Here is a 21,604-nt window from a genome sequence, read left to right on the forward strand (position 1 = left end):
TCATCTAAGAGTAATAACTAAAGTCAAAGAGTCTCTGCATAGTAAAAGCTATCCTCACCCACCATAGATGGCTATTGTGAACTCGCACATATTGTGTTACGAGTTTGATCAATATATCTAAAAGTTCCAAAAATCGAGTAGGTAGTGTGGTTGTCAATTATGGGTAGAATTGGTAAATGTTACACGCGTGTTATGTGATCATTTAACCAAACCTACGACTGTTAATTCTGACCTAAACCCCTGTAAATGACCAGACTTCCATATTTTTCTTCATCTATGTTGAGATGTGAAAAAAAAATCAATTAACATTTTGAAATTGTTATAATGAAGCAATTTATGTTATTAGGAGGATTGTATTTATTGTTTCGGTATTCACTTTGTGGTAAGACATGATGAAATTGTAATTTTTACTACTTATATTTATATTTAGACCTGAAGATGGAAGCATAGCTTCCGAAACTATTCGTTAAAAAAATATTGAAAATATTAAAAAAAAGTGTTTTTCTTTAACAATTTTAATAGGAGTAAGATCACCGTAGCGATTGTTATAAACTGAATTTTGCCTAAGGAAAAATCCGATTATATTCGTTGTTAAAATACCTTTCTTGAATGTTTCGCTATATTCAGTAGAGCCAGCCCTGATAATAATATATGGCAGCATGTAGAAAGTACAAGGAAGCTTCCTTTGAGTCTCGAGCACGTTCCTGGCGTGCCATGGGCCACACACCGCAACGCAAAAAGGAATTTAGCCCTCAGTGGATGGCCAAACCCGAAGTTGGCTACCCATACCATAGATACTAACCTTCCCTTTGTGCGCGATAAGTAATGCAGAAAATAACAACAAAAATATACGTAAATTCAGAAACGAAAATAACCTAGAATAACTTGTTACTTTAACAGAATTAGCATATCCTTCTAATGTAAAATTTTACACAGGAGCTATTTAAAAATATTACATTTTACTTAATCCACGAAAATATACGGAATAAAACGTTTTTTGTTGTTACTTTTGTTAATATTTGCAAATACCTAATTTTCGAAGACGGTTGAAATGGTTGATAGGTTTCATATAAAAAATGCCAATTCATGCATCTCCACATGCATACACGCTGATTTTTCCGACTCCTGACCTGACCACTTTCAAGTATTCGAAATATTCGATCATGCCAAGCTTTCCTCAGCTTCTATAACCAACCCCCTTTTTTCAGTACAGAATCTTAAATGGTGCCTTTTATGGTACATAAGGTACATAAAACATGGATATATTTAAAAAGTGCACTCTGCCCAGTTGTTATTACGTGATTTTTTTTGTCTTTGTTTGCAACATATGTTTATTGTAAGAAGATTTAACTTTATACGATGTAAAATTAAGTGTTAATATTACTTTGTAATTTATGTATTGATTTTAAATCAAACACAGATTTTTTGAGTCTACTAAGTTGTATTTTATTAACAAAAACACATAAAAAATTATATCAAACGTATGATAATGCCCCAACAAGGCGAAACAATTGTCACAATATAATTTTTTATGTGTTTTTGTTAATAAAATACAACTTAGTAGATTTAAAAAATCTGTGTTTGATTTAAAATTAATACATAAATTAAAATGGAGTTTTACAAATTAAACGCTAAATCAATAAATATATTACTTTATATTCAATTTAATAAAAGCTAACTGAAAAAAAAAGAGTGGTATAAACGAACCCTTAATTTTTGATACCAAAAAATTCTCACACATCGATAGCCCAGTGTCATGTAATATAACGCATGCATCGCAATAAATCGAGTTGAAAATTAACAATCACAATAAACTCATTGACAGTAATCAGTGTTTTTGATGATTCTAGTAATTACAAATTACAACGATTAATTTGGTTTTCAATTCACGACGAATCTCCAAAGCGTGTAAAATGTATTCATACTATCCGCAAAACCGCTTCATTCACAAATACGGTACACTAAAATCTCTTATCATGGGATAATCACACGATTAAATTGTATATTACCATTTTCAGTTGATAGTATTATTTGCGGTTATTGTCCTACAAAACGGGTGCCCAATATCCAAACCTATTTATATACAACATTGATTTCCCCTCACTAAAGCAGCAAGTCCTTGAATCATACACAAAAGATCAGAACTATTTACTAGTAATTATTGAGGGTTAAACTTAATGCCGGGATAATACTCGGATTTAATTAATAAACACAGTTCGACTGGAATGATTCGATTAACTCCCGTCGTCAATTACGACATTGTTTAAAATATGATGTAAATGTTGTTATTATAATCGAGGAACGTAAATGTAGAATATGATCACGCAAAGACGAAATGCGAAGAAAGGTATTCAATTTAATATATTATAGGTGTCTCAAAGGTGTCTGAAAAAAAGCGTTTTTATACAAAAGAAGATGGAAGTCTGAGCATCCCAGGGCTTACGACTCGGCTTTTGACTGACTTAATATCACTTTATATATTTAAGTATATCTCTTTATTCTATAAGTATATCTCTTTCGATAGATGTTGAGTTATGGCTAATAGTGATGCCCTCTGTTGAGAATTTATTAAGGCCCAGTATTCGATAAAATGCAACTTAGGTAACATTTGACGTGATTTTTTTTCTTAAATCACCGTTTTTATAATGAAAAATAAGTTTTTCTTCGTGATAAATATATGTTTTTGAAAAAATGTAGGAAGTAAGTCAGAATTAATAAAAAGTACGGAGTTAAAAAAAATCTCATATACATTCTAAAAAAAATTGGGCGTGAGTCACGACCGACTCTCAGCACAGCCGGATGCCCACTGAATTGTATTATTGCGAGTAAGGCCTGAAGTAAACAGATTTCTCCAATCGAACAAATATGAGATTCATACAGAATTAGTAAACACATATTTTTAGGGAAGAGCGCATGAAAAACCATTAAATTTTTTAAATTCTTCTATTTGGCCAGTTGATTATAAACATATGTTATTATTAGGTAGGTACTTATTTTATTAGACACTGGATTGTTCACCTCATGGATGATACATCAATATAAATTATAGGTTATTTTTAGACATCTCATCAGGATGAAGAAGAATATGGAATTCTTGGAAGTTCTATATATGTATATGATCCAATTTCGAAACATTATTCTTGAATCACTAGAATCTAGTGATTCAAGAACAATGTTTTGAATTTGAGTAGTGTGATTGTCAATAATGGGTACAATTGGTGAATGTTACACGTGTGTAAAGTGATCACTTAAACCAGCCTATGATGGTCGTCAGCCCCGTAAATGCCCAGACTTCTTCTTCATCGTTGATGAGATGTCAAAAAATAATATAAAAATAACCCCTAATTGGAGATAAACCAGATTTTTAAACACGTAATTGGACACACTCAAAATGTAAGTAAATTACAGGTGTCTCAACGAAGCATCTATCATTTTTATATGAAAAGATAATCATGTGTCTGATAACATTGTATTGTACATACAAAATCATTTGGAAAGGGCTTTTGGCTTGCTTTCTGAACTACCCACGCACAATTTTGCAATAGTAATAATATTCCATTACGCCACTAGCTGGTAGAGCGACCACTATTACACTAGGATCAGGAAGTCATTAACTCTGCGTGGTTTAAGTCAACATATTCATAAATCAGTAGCGCTGACGTTTGGGGGATTTGGAGCTTTTTGTTCCGCACACAGAGGTGGTAATGCCCCCAAACAATACGTAGATTAACACAAATAGCGGTTTAAACGCGAACAATCATGAATGTAATTAATCACTCGATGCTGGAGTGTTATAATAAACAAACAAATGCATTAAAGGAGATTTAAAAAAATCTTTTCTGATGTTAATGGTGAATAGAGCGCCATAGGACTTGCGACTATGCGGGGTCAAATACCTAGGACAGGGATGGTGAACGAGGGATCATCTAATACAGCTGTCGGAGAACCGGGGTAAATTACCTTAAATGGGGTAAAAATTAATTTTTAGGGTAGTAAGGAATTTTTTCAATTAACTATTTCATAAACCTGAAAACCTGAATTTTTGTTTGATCCAATTTGAGAATTTTATTTTGTTTGTCTATTACATGCTTACTATTTTCATGTTACTTTTTTCCGTTTGAATTAATTAAATAAATAATGATTATTTAAAAGATAAATTGATTGTCTACTTTTCAAAATAGGGGGAGGGGGTTATATCGACTTACGAAAAAATATTTTTGGGTAATGGTAACTTCCTCGACCGCTGATCTATATGAAATATGTTTGGATATGTGGAATAAATGAGTGAGGTAAAAACGAGAAGCAAATTTATGAGGCCAAAGTAATAAATGTAGGAAAAGGGAGCAGAGGAAGATCGAGGAAGGTTTGGCATGATCAGGTATGTCAAATACTTGAAAAAGATCGGATCAAGAGGCATTGTTATTAGAAAATTGATAACTTAAATCGTCCATTATATTAGTGTTTATTTTACGCCGATATATTTTACGCCGGTGTCTCTCGAAACGAAACCCCAGCGTAAAACGAGGTTTACCTGTACTTGAACAGGTCAGACAGTGTACAGGTCAGAAGTCGTCATAATCGGCGGGTACGGATGAGGAGATGCATGAATGTGGAAGGGGCGAAGAATGTTTGTAAAGAGTGGTGTGGTGTTCTATTCTCTCTGTCTAGCCTTGCAGGGAAACAGCGTGATGGTACATCCCTGTCGTGATGTAATAGATCGATAATAGCGGATATTATTACAAAGTCATAAAATATGAATAGTTATTATTTTCCTGGGGTCATTGGCCACTAGACGATCGCTACGTTGATGGAAGTTGACATAGCAGAATTTATTGCTCTCTCGAGAGAGTAATAGAAAAATTGAGACGGATGGATATGACATCTGACAATAGAATCCTACTGCGAGAACATTTTGCAACGGTCGCTATTTCTGATAAGAAATACAATTTCAAGCGAATGGAAGCTCGGGAAAATTGATTTATTTCCATTATTTAAAGTCAATGCAGTAAGTAGTTTGAAGAGAGATTTTATGGCGTAATACGATATAACATCAAATAATAAAAGCTTTAAACCATAGGTTCTCAAACTTATTTCACCCATGGCCTTATAGACGTAAAATTGCACAGGACCCTCCATATAACTTACCTTTTTAAAATGAAATAAAACAGGTAAACGGAGTGAACTTATGATTATTATTAATATTTAACGAATAAGATACGTATGTACATACATCGTATAAAAACAGATTTTAAAAATTCTATAAAGTTATAAATTTACCACCGCATAACGAAACGAGGAGTCTCTAAGTATTTTCGTAAACCTGTCACGATATTTACATCTGATATTTTCAAGTCTAATAAATATATATTTTGTTAAATTTTTCAGTTTTCTTCACCTTTTTTATAATCTCTGTTTTTCTAATTCATAAAATAAAATTTTAAAAATTCTATAAAGTTATAAATTTACCACCGCATAACGAAACGAGGAGTCTCTAAGTATTTTCGTAAACCTGTCGCGATATTTACATCTGATATTTTCAAGTCTAATAAATTAACATTTTGTTATATTTTTCAGTTTTCTTCACCTTTTTTATAATCTCTGTTTTTCTAATTCATAAAATGAAATTGCTTTGTAAGAGAGGTCTGTCAGGTAGCCTAGATGCTTCTGTATCAGATTCGAGAATGCGGTTAGGAGAGCTATCGTTTGCAATTACATCAAATTGAAATTACCAATACATCATATGCTGTAATACACGTTTTAATATGGCGTGATGTCTTAAGATGGCTAAAATGAATTAATTGCTATAAATACTGCAATATATTTTTACCTCTCCTCGACGAAATAATATATACGTAAACATATTGGGGCATGTTTGTCCGAGACCGGAAGTCATCCAGTGGAAGTTTCTAGCTTCCTGAGATTGATTAATGGGTGTGCGTGAAGGGAACACTCACTGGACCATGAATTGACACGTGTACAGGGTTTTTGTGCAGCTTTCATGAAAAGTGAGAAAAAAATATTTCCTCATAAAATACACGGAGCCAGAAATCGTATATACATTATCAATCTGCGCTTAGAGACGCAAAAAGTATTGAATGTGTATTTTTTGTAGTATAACTAACTTAACATCACGCCGCTTCGCCACAGGGGTAGGCAGAGAGAATAGAACGCCTTTGAATGTGTCTGCAAACATTCTCTTCCTATTCCTGTTTCTCTTAATACATACCTGCCGATTATTACAACTCCTGATCTGACCTCTTTTAAGCACTTGAAATATTTGATCATGCCAAGTTTTCAATATTTTGTAGAAAAAAAATTAAATTACGAATTTAATGAGTGCGTTAATATAAAGTGCGCATTTATTAAATTTTGTTGATAATCGTTGTCTATTATTTCAGCATTTTTTGAGGTGTAGCACTTTGTTTGAACGAGAATGTAACTTAAATGAAGAAAAATATAGAGCTTTAAGCATTTTCAGAGCTAACGACCTGTAATACGCCGGTTTTCAATCAGTTTTTGCAAGCAATTCACTATTTTACATATGATTAACAACCGAATTTCGGAAATAATATTTATGCTTCAATCAAAAAGATATTTCATTTACTATTTGCGACACCTATAGTTGAATTTTTCTATTAGGAGAAACACCTTCGTGAAATATATGTAAAAGTCTTATTTTACATATTATTATTCTTCTTCATCTATGTAAATTATCGATATAAATTAATCCCAAGTAGAACCAAATTCAGAATATGTGAACAACATTTGGACACACTGAAAATATTGTGTGGTAATTAAATAATTGTAAACTTATTGATTTTATAATATCACAGTTAAAAAAAATTAAATAAACATAGGTTGACATTAAAATATAACCAATGCATGTAAGTTTGTTGTGTTTTCAATTTTATTGATGAAAAACATTTAAACGAATTGTATTGCACTGTTTTTCGTTTCATGTAATTTGTTTTTCATTGTTTATGAAACACATATAAATAAATAAATAATTTGCAGAGACCCCTAAGTTCTTGATTTGATCGTCTTTTGGTGATGTCTAAAGGCACAACACGTATTTCTACAATAGTTACCGTACCATAACTATGACGTTACTATTTATAAGTATGTGGGTATAGCGACACAAGTTTATTTAATTGCATAATATGATTTCAGAACACGTTTGCAAAAACTTTAGTCAAAACAAGATAATATATTTGAATCAGCAATGAGTAATCACAGTGCATGACAACAAAATGTATTCATAACAAAAATTGCTGATACATACTTATCTTATTTTAAATTATTCTTATTTAAAAAATTAAAATGACAATTAATATGTTTGTTTATAATAAAAACGCTCATGTCACATAAAAGGAACAATAGCAAAATCTTCTTTAATTAAATTAAGGTTAATTCACTTAACTGATAAAAAAATCTGTGGAGCGGATGGATAACGAGAGAATGACTAAAATATATGTGGCGAATGATATATGTGAAGAACGAGGGCGGTCGAAAAAAGACTTGATACAGTCAGATCAATCACAACCTTGTGATTGATCTGATACAATGTTACACGTGTGTAAAGTGATCACTTAAACCAGCCTATGACGGTCGTTAGCCCCGTAAATGCCCAGACTTCCATATTCTTCTTCATCTTTGATGAGATGTCAAAAAATAATATGAAATGATCATGTAACGTAAATGTGGAATTGTTTGATTGGCTCTATTATTGTAAATGTAACTACATTTTATATTTTTAATGTAAAGATGTATAATTTCCGAAAAAAATAATAAACAAACAAATAAATGTTTGGGTATATAATAAAATAAATTAAATAAACCGCTTAAATAACTAAATATTGTATGTTTGTATTTATGTATGTATGAATATATTTATATTGTATATACTTATATGCCTTTTTTTCTTTTTAGTCAACTGCTATTTCTTTTAGTCATTTAAGTTTTTATCATCATAATTTTTTCATTATATTTAAAATTCTGTAAAATCATATAAACCTTAGCGGTTTTCTTTCTTTGCATCAAGGTTTAGAATAAAGATAAATAAACAAATGAAAGGAATCAGGATTCGGAAAAATAGGAGTGCGTGTACATATGAGGAAATGTTTGGATATGAAAAGAACGAAGAATGTTTACAAAAAAACAGGTGTGCATTTTAATTTATATTTCTTCTACTATGGAAAGAGCGTGCCGTTTAGTAACTTAATTAACCACATATGCCGTAATTATTATCGATAATTGTTGTAGAATTAGTAATTTTGAAGAAAGATTCTTTTGTGACATTATAAGCGATTAATTAATCACATGTGACTCGAAACAGATGGTATTGAAGGTGCCTTAGATGATATTTCAAAATATACATATGAACAACATTTAAATGATTGCTAAGTAAGTAATTAATGACATCGAATTAAATTGGAGTGTTTTCTTACATGGAGTTAAAGAAAAAAACTCTGCTGTAAAACACGTCTCTATTTGCATTATATTCCGGTTGTTGTATTTCATAATTCTAACTTACTATTATCGCTGTAAGGGTACAAAGCAAAACGTAAATATAGTACTAGATTAAATTTTTGTACATACATTTCTTGGAAATGCACTGCATTCCACTGCACTTTATTTAGTAAAACATAATATTATATATAATATTATATTATATATTATATATAATATTATATTATATATTATATATAATATTATTATATGATGTATACAATTATATATTGACTACTTAAAAATGACTTACGGTATTGAGATATTGAGATATGACTTGATGACAAGAGTGTAAAAACGGTTAAATGGCCCTCCTGAATGTTTTACGTTTTGTAAGTTGGTCATTTTCTCCTGTACGACTACGATATGTATGTGCAATTTTTCATTTTATATATAAAAAAATATTAAGTAAATACGTATAAATATGTAAACATTCGCATTAATAAAGACTACAATTTGTAATTAAAATATAACTTTGTTTTAAAATCACTATAAATATTTTATTTTAACTTAATTGTAATGTCTACCGGTTTCGAAGCTTACCGCTTCTTTATCAAAACTGATTAAAACTAATTGTCCTGGTTAGCTTCGAAACCGGCAGACTTTATAATTAAATTATAATAAAATATTAATACTGATTTTAAAACAAAGTTACATTTTAATTATAAATGGAAAATCACAAAGTTAGTGCTTCAAATATAAATTATACAATAATTTGTATTGAATTTCTATCGTTTGTGATCAATAACGGGAGTACCTAATGGATCTTCCCGCAAAACGCGATTATAAAGTCGAATTTATGCAATACTGTATCTCTACGCCAAGGCGTCGGCCGGATTACAGGGTGCGAGAGAGGTTTCGCCTTCATTTAGATTAAATTGAAGTTAATTAATTCGACATTAGAACGGAACAATCATTATTGATAGAGGGTGGCTAGAAGCCGCACCAAGTAATCAAATAAAATTAAGCAACTTGGAAGCGATCATCCACGAAAGTTCCCGCCAAACGCTTATTGTCAATTCTAATTTCCAACAGGAGAGCGGAATTGCTTTCAACCAAAAACCAATCATCGCCGACTACGTTACGTAGTCAAGTGCTTCGTTTTGATAAATTACCAAATTTACATTTAATAATTTCATTTATTTCATAGAAATATTTGCTACACACAAAATGCGTACATTATTAATTAATTTTGAACGAATTATTTGTGTACAACATTTTGAGTGCGTCCAAATGAGTGACTCAAAATTATGTAAATAAAATATCTGGTCAAATTATAAGCTAAAATAAAATTAAATTCATTTTGAACAAATTATTTGAGTACAATATTTTAAGCATGTACAAATGTGTGACTCAAAATTATGTAAATAAAGTAACTGTTCAAATTATGTATAAGCTAAAATAAAATTGTGTCTTCAAGCATTTCTCAAGCATGCGAACATAATCCAGGATTCGGAACTCACATAGAAATGAAAGAGTCTCTGTTTAATAAAAGCTTTCCTCATCCCACCATAGATGTCTCTAGTAAACGTAGTGTAAATACGAGTTTGATAAATTTATCAAGAATTTGAGTAGTGTGGTTGTCAATCATGGGTAGAATTGGTGAATGTTACACGTGTACATAAAGTGATCACTTAACCAGCCTATGACAGTCGTAGCCCTGTAAATGCCCAGACTTCCATATTGAAAGCTGTCCCACCGCATGCGCAGATCTGATACTTAAGCATCTAGGCTTCCTGACAGATCTGCTGTTGAAAAGCAATTTTTTTGTTGTTGTTGAACTAAGTTGCAAAATTTATTGAAAATGTGAAACAATATAAAATTGTATCCCTATTTTACTGTGAATTTACATTTAAAAGCTTTCAATATACCTGTCACTGCCAATCTAAATAAATACAAGTTTGTAAATCCAACATCAAATTTTCTAGAAGTACCCCGGTGTAGGCAGTGAAAGGGATTAGTATTTAGTCCAATTAGTCAGCTAAATCCGACTCCGACCCGACGCTGGCCGGAACACAGACGCCCACAACCCCGACCAGCACGGCAGGCAGACACGGAACAGTGCAAAGACATTTACAGAGAATGTTCAGTCATCGCATTTCTACTCAACCATTATTCATCGACCAGACTTCCATATTATTCTTCATCTATGATGGGATTTCTTGAAGTGATATGTTGTTACCATGATATTAATTTAGGCGCCATGTTAACTTATCGCGGGAATGAGCAATGGCAGTGCAATACTGCAAACTGCTAGTCGGAGTTTCCTCCACTAATGCGTAACGTGTCTAATGTTGCATGATCAAATCCCCTTCTCGCTACATCGTGAGATTGGTAGCGAAATTTGTAGCGAGTCGGGCTTCGTACCAAACTCGCTAAGTCTAGTAATCCGACACTTTGGAATTAAATTAGGCACTGGAACGGAAGAGGGTGCGTAATTCAATTTCCGATAAAATGTAAAGAATATATTTCTGCTTCTTCAAACCCTTATCCGCACTCCAATAGTGCATAGGGCACTGCATCACATAAACGCAGTGTTTTATTGATCTTCAAAATATGAAAAAAGGTGATCATCAGCCCTCCGCAACAGGTACCTACCAGTCAAGGGTAATATTGAATAAATATTACAATGATCAACGAAACACTTGTTTTTATACCACTCAAGTTTTATTAAAGACTACTAGTTTCGGAAGCTAAACTTCCATCGTCAGGTCAGAATAATAACATAATATTAATAAAACAGTGTCTCCTTAATCATTGTAACATGTCTTACCACAAAGTTAATGCCGAAACAATAAATGAATAAATATTACAGTGAAACAAATCACGTTAATTTATTTGACACCCTCCTCCTGGGAATCGAACCTGGAATCTCCAGAACAGTAGCCGAAAGTGCTGACCATTACACTACGGAGGCGGACGAAATGCAATATATTACCATATAAGTATTACTGTTAAAAAAGGTTTTGTAAAATCCTTTAAGAAATATTCGGAGAAATTAAGGTACACAGCAATCTTCTTCTTCATGGCTCCATCCCAACTTATCGTCTTTGTAGACTGTTGGGGTCAGCTTTCCTTGTCCTCAGGTTGTAGGTCTTTCTATCGTGGACAACGTCACCTAGGTCATGCCTTCGAATCGTGTTATCTTTCTGTAGCATCCACGAATTTTTTGGTCTAACTCTAGAAGTCTTTCGAGATAGATCCATTCCAATTGTCTGGTTCACAATAAAATAAGGTTGTCTACCGATCAATTAATGAAATTAGAGTCTAAAATAGTAAAGCCTTAATAAAAGTGCTCTCAATCGAAATTGAAAAATGAGAGTTACGACAGTTCGTCAGGAAAGGGACGACATGAGAGTTCATGTACGAGTGTAGCCAGCGGCGACGTTTAAACATGTTCTGGCAACACTTTGAAATGCGAGGGAGGTAAACTTTTCTTATTCCAAACTCAAATATGGATTCGCGCCATTGCAAACAATATTTATTTTAGGGCTGTCTGGCACGCCACTCCGCATCGAATTCGAGTCATCACTATTTGCCGCTAACGTGTGTGGACCCAGCTATTATTTCGTGTCACGAACAACGTTTCTTTTATTTCGATAATTTATTTGCTACGAAACAAAATTATTGCTTTGTAGTAATGCTCAGAAAGAAACAAATAATGGGCATAATAAAGCGAATTTTGAAAAATAAACGTAAAAAATATGTTTGATTTTTATATGGCAAGTGCCATGCGCGGCGAATATAATTTGGTATAAAACTTAAGTTATGAACCGCATTGGATTGTAATGGAAAAAAGTTTATTTATGTAGCAATTAAATTGCATTTTTTTCTAATTTTATGTCAATTAAGACGCAGAATTCGTTAAGTCGCAAAATAATTTTCTCTAAATCCAGGTTACATTTTACGTATTACATATTTTTTAAAAACACTGTTTTTGCTAAGAGAAATCAAGATTTTTCTCGAAATAATTATATGGTTTTGAAAAGAAAATACTTATTGAAAGGTTTTAAAAAAATCTAAAAATAATTTTTTTAAGCAAATACATTCATTAAAAAAATCAGGTATGTGACCCCTCTGGTGGTCTCCGGTGGAATAAATTCTGTGTTTGCGAATATCGCCTTAAATCTCTGCATGCTTCTTCTTCTTTTTACTATATAAGTTGTAAAGATCGTTTTTCAGGATATTTATTAGGTTTTAAAGAGATGTAATAAAATTTTTTAAATTTTTAAATAAGGCAATTATTACGTACAGCCTAATGTCAATCATATGGTTTGTTTTTGAGATTCGATTCACAGATATTCATAAAACGATATATCTATTGACAGATGAGTGATTACTGTACTGTTATTGTACTGATTTTGCGATAAATAACGTGTCCATGCCATATCATATTAAGAATTATATGGAATCGGTGTAAATTCAATCGACAACTCAAAAAGTAAGGTTGCTAAACTCATAACGGAATTGTATATTATATATTATAATATTATTATGCGAAGTATTGCGAAATGCGTTAAAGTTTGAAAATATATTAAATTAAAATTATTTTAAAACATTTTCAGATATTTTCTTATAACTAGCTGCACCTAGTTACGCGTTGCTGTGGTTCGGTCTAGTTAAAGGGAACAGAAAGAAAATAGAAAGCAAACTTTTCTAATATGTGAAAATATTAAAAATCTACGAAACAACAGTGCAATTCAAAATATTGAAAATGACAAGTGACAGCAGCTGTCAATAAGCATGCTGTCTCCCTTGAGTTATTATATGCGTTGCTGTTATATTGTGCGTGTGTGTTGCTGTTACGGATGGCGCTGCCATTGAGACAAAAACAGTTTTAACTATACAAAATATTAAAACATTGAAAATGCCTGGTGACGTCATCTGTCAATAAGCATGCCGTCCACCATGAAAAATATATGTTGCGAGTATTTCTGTTACGTTAAACAGATGGCACTGCCATTGAAGCACAATTTAAAAAAAATAATATTATTTACCCGCCATCTGTTACATTTTCATTTATAAAGATTTTATACTATTTTTATTTTTATAAAAACACACGCGTATTCTAACGTAATTGTCTGTTAAAATTTCAAGGTAATCTGTGAATAACTTTTGAGGTTTTGAACAAACGAACAATTAAATTTTCGCTTATATAGATGGGTATAAGTGCTATTTTTCTCTGCATATAAAAATCTTCGAGTCGTAAATTCAAATTTCATATATTACTTGAAAACAATAAACTCGTTCGATAATTTTTGCAGAGATGCGCGCTCCAACTTTCCCCGTGTTGCCATATCGCAAAAGTTTTATACGCCGGGAAAATTCGAGTTTGATAGCGCTACTCTCGCCCTGAAACTTGCGAAGATGTGGGTAAGATTCTTTGAAAAGAACACATTTATCTAAAAATAAAGCGGGAAAATATTCCCATCACAATGGCAACACGCAATTGCTAAATTGATTTTCTTACTTTGGCGTCAAAACAGCTGAAATTTGCATTTTTTTGTAATGAAGCCCACTGATATGTCTATGTATTAAGTAAGAACACATAAAAAATGATATTTTGCTACGAGAAAAAAATAAAATATCTGAAAGGAAGTCGTTCGAGCATAATTTTTTATATGGTGTGATAAAAATATTACATTCAGGATTTGTTTTATCTAGGAGTAAAATATATTTCACAGGATATAGATGACTAAGTTAGGGAGCTAAGCATGAAGGATATTTTGGAAGGATAGATGGAGAGGAATAGTAAATAATATTAATTAAGAAGACGAATAGGAGAATAAGGGCAATGGTGAGGATACTAGGGATTGCATACCCGTACTCGTTTTATAATTTATACTTTTTATACAAATCCTTTGAGATAACATATTAGTATAATACGATATTTTTTTAAGCTATCATAAGTGATGAACCCCGTACTTTTTTGTTCGCCTACGTAGTGTAGTTATTACTTCGTTTGACTACCACGTTGGGGGTCCCGAGTTCGTTTCCCAGGGGTGAACCGAGAAAACTTGGCATAATCAGACATGTAAAATACTTAAAAACGGTGAGGTTAGGAGCCGAAAATCGGTGGATGTGTATGATATTTTTTTCTTAATTGCTTCGGCAGTCACTTTGTGGTAAAATCTATCCATCTTTAATTCAAGTTTTACTTTTTACGAAGTTAAACTTTAATTAAAGAAGGAGAATTTTCTTAGGAAACTTATAAATATTCTCACAAAAAGTTCGTGTAAAAGGATTAATGTAATCAAGTATCCGACAGCCTCAGCTCGAAGGGCGAACTAAGTTAAGTGCTGTTCGGGTGTCGTTGATTACTAGCAAATGGAGCTTTTAATACCAAGTGCATGGATATTGTTCCGTGCTGGGTTTTGTGATTAACGCCTTTGTGTTACCATTTCACAACTCCTGACACCGGTAATAGCCTTCCCTATATATTTCCATTACAACCAATTTATATCTGCCAATCACTTCTCGTTGCTAAGGGTGGCGAAGGGGCGCTGTGAAAATAATTACAGTTTCAATTTGGTAACCCATTTCAATACTTTTAACTACAAAAAAAACATCCCCTTCTAAGGGTGGTTTTACCGTTGTTAGTACTAAATTTAATAATATTGAAGTATATTATTTACAATCGGTAAAAAGGTAAATTGACTAATTGACTAACGAAATGAGTATTTTCAGTGATTTTAAAATTATTTTTTTTAAGGGAAACGGAATAAATTCTTGATATCCGAATGTATATCGCTCACTCCTTTCAACAACGTCATCAAAAATCGTCAATTTTCAGTTGTGCATGTTTATGGAATGCCCAGAAAATGTACTATATCCCAGCAAAAGAGGCATATTTTTAACTAAGCCGGTACAAAGCAGAAAGTATTGTTTTTGCATTTTGACGAAAAGGTTTTGTTTAATTATTTTTTTAAATATCCAAAAAAAATCAAATGGAGAAAAAACATTCAGGTTTTACCTAAAAAGATCTATTGCACAGTAAAAAGTTCAATAAGTGGCTTGATATTTATTTTTAATCCATGTTATTTTTTTTTTAAACATTAAAAACGATATCCTGAGAACTCAAGTTTTTTTTAATATATGACGTTGTTGAAAGGAGTGAGCGATATGTGATATTCGAGTCTCTCACAGTTACGAAGTTTCATAGAAATGCTGACGATTCGTAAGCATGATTTTTTCTGCGGTTTGCGGATTCGATAAGGAATTATTTTTTAAAAGTTAAAAAAAAAGAGAAATAGTTATTTGTGTTTTTATTATTTACACAAATATTTCAATTTCATACTATTTCTGTGAGCCTAAGCGGCTCATTATTAGAAATAGGTATCAAATTGTGGTAAAGTGGGTTCGAACCAAGAAACTCTTGCTTAAGAGTCCGCGATACTAACCACGAGACCACAACCCGATTCAAATTTATATTTTGTACATTAAAAATATTGATAACTTTGTGGTATGGTGATAAAACACTATCCTTGTCATCCATTGTTTACTTTGTGTAATATCACTTTTATAAACGCTTATTCGTGACTTCAGGTTTCGGAAAATCATTCCATCGTCAGGTAATTAAAATAAAATTATTACGATTTGATATTTGTATGAAAATACAAATTTTTAAGAGAGAAAGAAGACAAATGAATCATATTGTGATAAGGAGTGTTTTTTTAAAGTTATATGTTTTTAAAGGTACTCATTATTTGAAAACATAAGTATTCGTTTAAATATACATACACAGAAATATAGTTGAGAGTCTCAAACATATATAACACTCGTATAACTGAACCCTCCGTATTGTAACTTCGATGCGAAGACACGAGCATGCATAAACGTAGATTGATATGTACCCACGCAAAGTAAATACATAACTCAAAGGCTTCGAGTATTTATTTAAATTTCACTTCAAAGAGATATAATGATATTGGGGAAATCTGAGTAGTTATGAAGCTACGCGAAAGTACATGGGATCATACTTTCTTGTTATTTTATGTTTTCAAGATTCATAAAAAGCCGAGAACGTATTCGTAAAGGTTAAAATTACAAAGAAAAGGAAGCATAAAAAACAGCTTAAACAGTTATAATAGCGTTCGTTTTGATACAAATTTTAACATCGTAATTCAAACAAGGTAAGTATGTAAATATAATGCCTTGGATATACGAAATTCAATATTGTAATAATTTTGAAGCACGTGTAAGTGAGTAAGTATTATGGGTAAATTAAAAAAAAGTAAATTTTATCAACCCTCATCTTATTTGTTTATTAATTTCTCACCATGCAAACAAAAACATTATGTGCTCTCACTAAGTTTTTCCGTGCTGAAGGGGAATGCATGAAGTTGAAACATGGTATTGGCAAGAGAAGGATAAAAGTAGACTGGAAGCAGTCGAAATGCGATCTCTCAGACGAATGTGCGGCAAAACGATGTATGATAGATGTTCGATTGGCGACATAAGTAAAAAATGCAAAGCTAATACAAGAAGGTGTAATGTCACACGCGTATAAAGTGATATTTGTCAAATCATAATCCCTGTAAATGTTCAGACTTCCATATTCTTCTTCATTGATGTTGAAATATGAACAAAAACTATTTTATTAAGTTTATCATAGTAGATGAAGTAATAAATGGATAAGTACGTTCTATTTATTCACTATCCGATGTATTTAAATTATTTATTGATTCGGCATTAACTTTGTGAAATGACATGTTGATTATTTAAAAAAAATTAAACATTTCTGTAGTACCACTTATTGAATTTATCTCATTGCACATTGTTTGTTTGAAAACAACTGTAGTTGTCAAAACTAGTCGCGTGTAATGAAATAAAACTCAATAAGTAGTATAAAAAAGTATTTAATTTAAAAAAGAATGTATTTACATGACGCTGCCATCAAATATTTATTTATAAGACGCCGATGATTGAATTCAAAGGGTCCATAGTAAGAAGTGAGGTAGTCGAAATGAACAGCGTCGTTAATTCTGGCGAATGCTCAATACTATTATTACTTAGCTGAAAAAGTTTGCCATTAATCCAATGGCCGCCCCATTTATACAAAGTGTGGCCATAAAAGTATTTTATTCTCACTTAACGATCGCGTTTCTCTCCAACTTCGTGGCAACTAGAAAATCGGTGTCGTGACAAAGCAAACGGACCATTAGGACAGAAACGCTACTTATTTCGAACGTACATACATTTAGTAGGAGCTCATGGGGAGGCACGCCCTTTGTAGTTTTCCCAATACAACTTTATCTCGGTTTTGAAATGACCGCCTTCCGTGCTGGTAATGTCTTTCTTAGAGCCGTCACTGGGTATAGACGGTGCTGGGATGCCTACTGCTTAATTACAACTACAAGACGAAGTTCTGCGATGACTGGTCGAGGCTGTAGATAAGAAGGAATAAGGAAATGCAAACTCCTGGATCTACGCGAAATTTCAAACATCATCTTATTTGTCTTCGAGCGGGAAGGGTATTTTTATGCGTTGGCGCGATTGGTATTTATTTATTTATAAGACAATTTATACAGCACCCTTTTCATGGGAAATCACTTCAAGCGGGCTTTACAATTCACGGTAATTTTAACATTTCAAAACGAAATAAACAGGTAATATTTTATATTTTTATGGTAATATTTTTATGTATTTTTTTTGATGTGATATAAAAATTGCATTTTTCACTTACACCTATGGTTTGGTTTCAAAGAACAAAAAAATATTTTTGAGTAATTTATATAGGACATTAACGTAAAAAAATACATAAAATAAATTTGATAAAAGAAAATTACGGAAATAATTTGACAAATAATTCCATGTTTAGTTTTTCATATTTATTTTTTTTTGCATTTCATACCCACTGGCTAGCAACAACAAAGGCACGCTCGCCGAATTTAGTGCGCTAGTTGCGAGCTGGTACCATCACTCATGACAGTTGTTGTAGCTGATCGAAGCATGAGACGTCTAGCACTCAATTCGTATGCAATGCTCATCTCATTTAAATACTATGGAGCTGTTTTATGTATTGCTGTATATATGAGCAGCCATAATGTATAAAATCTACCATAGAATGTATAACCAGTGCAGTTTGTGGAATAATGTGACTAAATTTAGGAATTTGAAAAATCAGTTTTGCCCCAGCATTTAATACTGTTTTTATTGTACTGTAGACCTATACACACAATATAATATTGATAAATTCAGAAGAAAAAGTAAATTATGACGCTTAAATTTACTATGTACGCATTAAAGAAAGGAAGTAATTACACACTTTATTTTGACACGGTATAATTTAGACGTTAAAACCACCCCTGCAATATGTTTTATCAAAGTATAATTATTTATTTGACTCCTTAAAAAAGTCGGATGATTTAACTTTCAACTAAACGTCAAATACCTTCCTATGTGTCATACCAAAAAAATGTAAATTTATATGAAGCGTCCGAGGTAAAATTTTCTATCATTTCCCTAAAGTGGTTTTATTAATAAAGCGAATATGTTAATAATGGTGCGATGGTATCATGATTGAAGAGAAAATAATTGTATATTCCCATAGCACGAAACACGGAAAGAATTAGAAAATTTTCGGTGGACAATTTTTCAAATGAATTCACATATGTACGTATACCAAATTACTTCAAATGTGGTAATACATTCTCAATATTAATGAAAAAATAAATCCACGAATAAAAAAACAATATAAGCATATATTTAACAAACTACAAAATTTGTTATTCTTGTCGTGATTATAATTCGAACAATTTCCAAAAATACACGAGTAAAATAATGTGCTTATAATTTTTCCCCGTAGAAAAAGCTTTTCCACTTTGTCTTAGTTTCAGTAGAGTACAGATAAACGGATATCCTTTTCACGAATATAAATTTGTCGAAAAAAGTTTCAAGTTTTCGGATATTATCCATTTCGTAGGGGTCGAATTATTTATAGAGGGTAATACGAATAACCTTAGAAGAAGAGTAATTTGAATAAGAAATATTATTTTTCCGGAATAAAAACGACGTAGTTTTTACGTTCGATAGCTTTGTTAAAAATATACACAGATGAAAATGTTATTATAAATATTATGGGAAATTCAAGAGAGATTTCAAAAATTGATTAAAAGTAAGAAATATTATTACTGAAAAAATATACATAAAAGTGTATTCAGGTGAAGTAGAACATAAAACGTCTTTACGACTTTAAAAGTAAACTTTTAAGCCGTCGAGGGAGTGGCAGCTTAAACAGTGATGATCGTGATTTGACGAGATTTAAAGACTTTACGAGATAGTAGTTAAAAGCTTCAGTAATTTACGATCGATGTTTTGAAAGAAGTGATGTTGAATATCGCCGTTACAAAAAAACAAAAAGAATTCCAGAGAGAGTAAATATTTTGAAATAATCAAATAAAAACGTCACGTAAAGCTGATAAAGAAGAACGCTTATTTTACAGAGAAAGAAATAATCGTATAACACGCTAATTCCAAAATGTCCAACTTTTTCATATTTAAAAGTTTGAAGAAATCATGATAGGTTTGGGTTATAAATGTCGGAAGCTTTTCGGGTCGTTTAAATAAGGTCGAGAAAAAGTTTTCAGATAATTTATGGCTCGTTAATTGATGAAAATTCATTGGGAATATGGTGCCTGGCACTAACGGCGAACACGGATAGATGAATGCGACAGTTTTGCATCTAGCACGATATCCAATTGGATTATTGTGGAAGAAATAATATTAAAGGGAAATATACGCCGATTAAGTAATATAACATGCAAAATAAACCTCAAAGGATTTTAAATATCATTCATATTAAAAGAATGCTTATGTCAAGTGTGTTACATTTGTACGATATAAAAAATCTCAAAACCTTCCAATGCTGTCCTAAAGTAAAAAGTTAAATATTATTTATATTGGCATTGACTTTGTGGAATAACATGAATATACAAATATTGTGAAATACTTGTAGAATACCACATTAAAGTTAATTAATGTATACCCGACTAGTTTTGAGTACTCAAAAATGGTCTTAAACAAATCGTAAAATAAATGTTCATTCCAAAGTTCGAGAACACAACAAAAAATTTAAAAAAATATTATTTGAATTATGTTCACGATAATTATTTATATTTTAACGGAATTTTTTTAAGGATACTTAAAGATTAATAATTTATACATCTTTCTTATTATAATAACTTTATTTTATATATACGTTAATGTGAAGAAAAAAATCTACGTATGCTGTATTAAATCTTTTGACTGTCACTGCCAATCAACACAAAAAATAAACCACTTAAGATCTACCCAAGCTCCTTTGCCTGACCGTCAATTTTTTTAAAAATTTGTTAGATAGTGTTTTAGTATCAATCAGTCTTGATAAAGAATCCGGTACACATTATAATAAAATATTTATAGTGATTTTAAAACAAAGTTACATTTTAAATATAAAATGGAAAATTACAAAGTTAGTGCTTCAAATATAAATTATATGTTAAAATTACTGTGAATTGTAAATAACGTAAACCGCGCCTTATATATAAGACATAATATTTTTTGGTTGTGGAAAATCATAAATTTACAGAACATTTATTGACAAACGACTTTATAAGTTAATGTGTGGAACGTTGTATTGGAGTCTTCGAATTCACAAGTTTACGTTTAAAAATATAGGATAAAGGAGTTAATGTCAAGATGAAAGATTTTTTATTTGTACAGTAAAATCGAACATGAATCTCGGACACGTCTCCACCAGCCCTATAATCACTTCGGCCGATGAAATTTACTTTCACGATAGTAAAATTTAACGATGATTCGCCTTTCAATTAGGTTCAGCATTATAAACGGATAATAGAGTTGTCTACCAGAATATAGCGGCCATTAAATCACCAACAGAAAATGTCTTTTTAATGTTTATTACAGGTAAATTGAATTAGATATGCTTGTCAAGCTACGATGTCATTAATGAAATTAATAAATTAACGTAAAAGCGATCCTGTCAAATATGTGACACTCATTATGTGAAATATGTGACACTCATTTGAATTACTCAATTGAATGTGTGAGAAAAAACTTTTGATTCGATATTTATCAATAAAAAGTCAAGGTTTAT

The 21,604-nt window shown here is 31.6% G+C and overlaps 1 protein-coding gene across 1 annotated transcript in view; it reads right to left on the reverse strand.

Annotated features, from left to right (window-relative positions):
- Positions 1 to 21,604, reverse strand: part of Tl (toll like receptor) — a 277,297-nt gene that overhangs the window by 12,761 nt on the left and 242,932 nt on the right. The gene's annotated exons all lie outside the window — the stretch shown is intronic.

Source organism: Brachycentrus maculatus, unplaced genomic scaffold (genome assembly GCF_059751285.1).
Source record: "Brachycentrus maculatus isolate JH-2025_06_01 unplaced genomic scaffold, ASM5975128v1 h1tg000207l, whole genome shotgun sequence".
Taxonomy (NCBI): domain Eukaryota; kingdom Metazoa; phylum Arthropoda; class Insecta; order Trichoptera; family Brachycentridae; genus Brachycentrus; species Brachycentrus maculatus.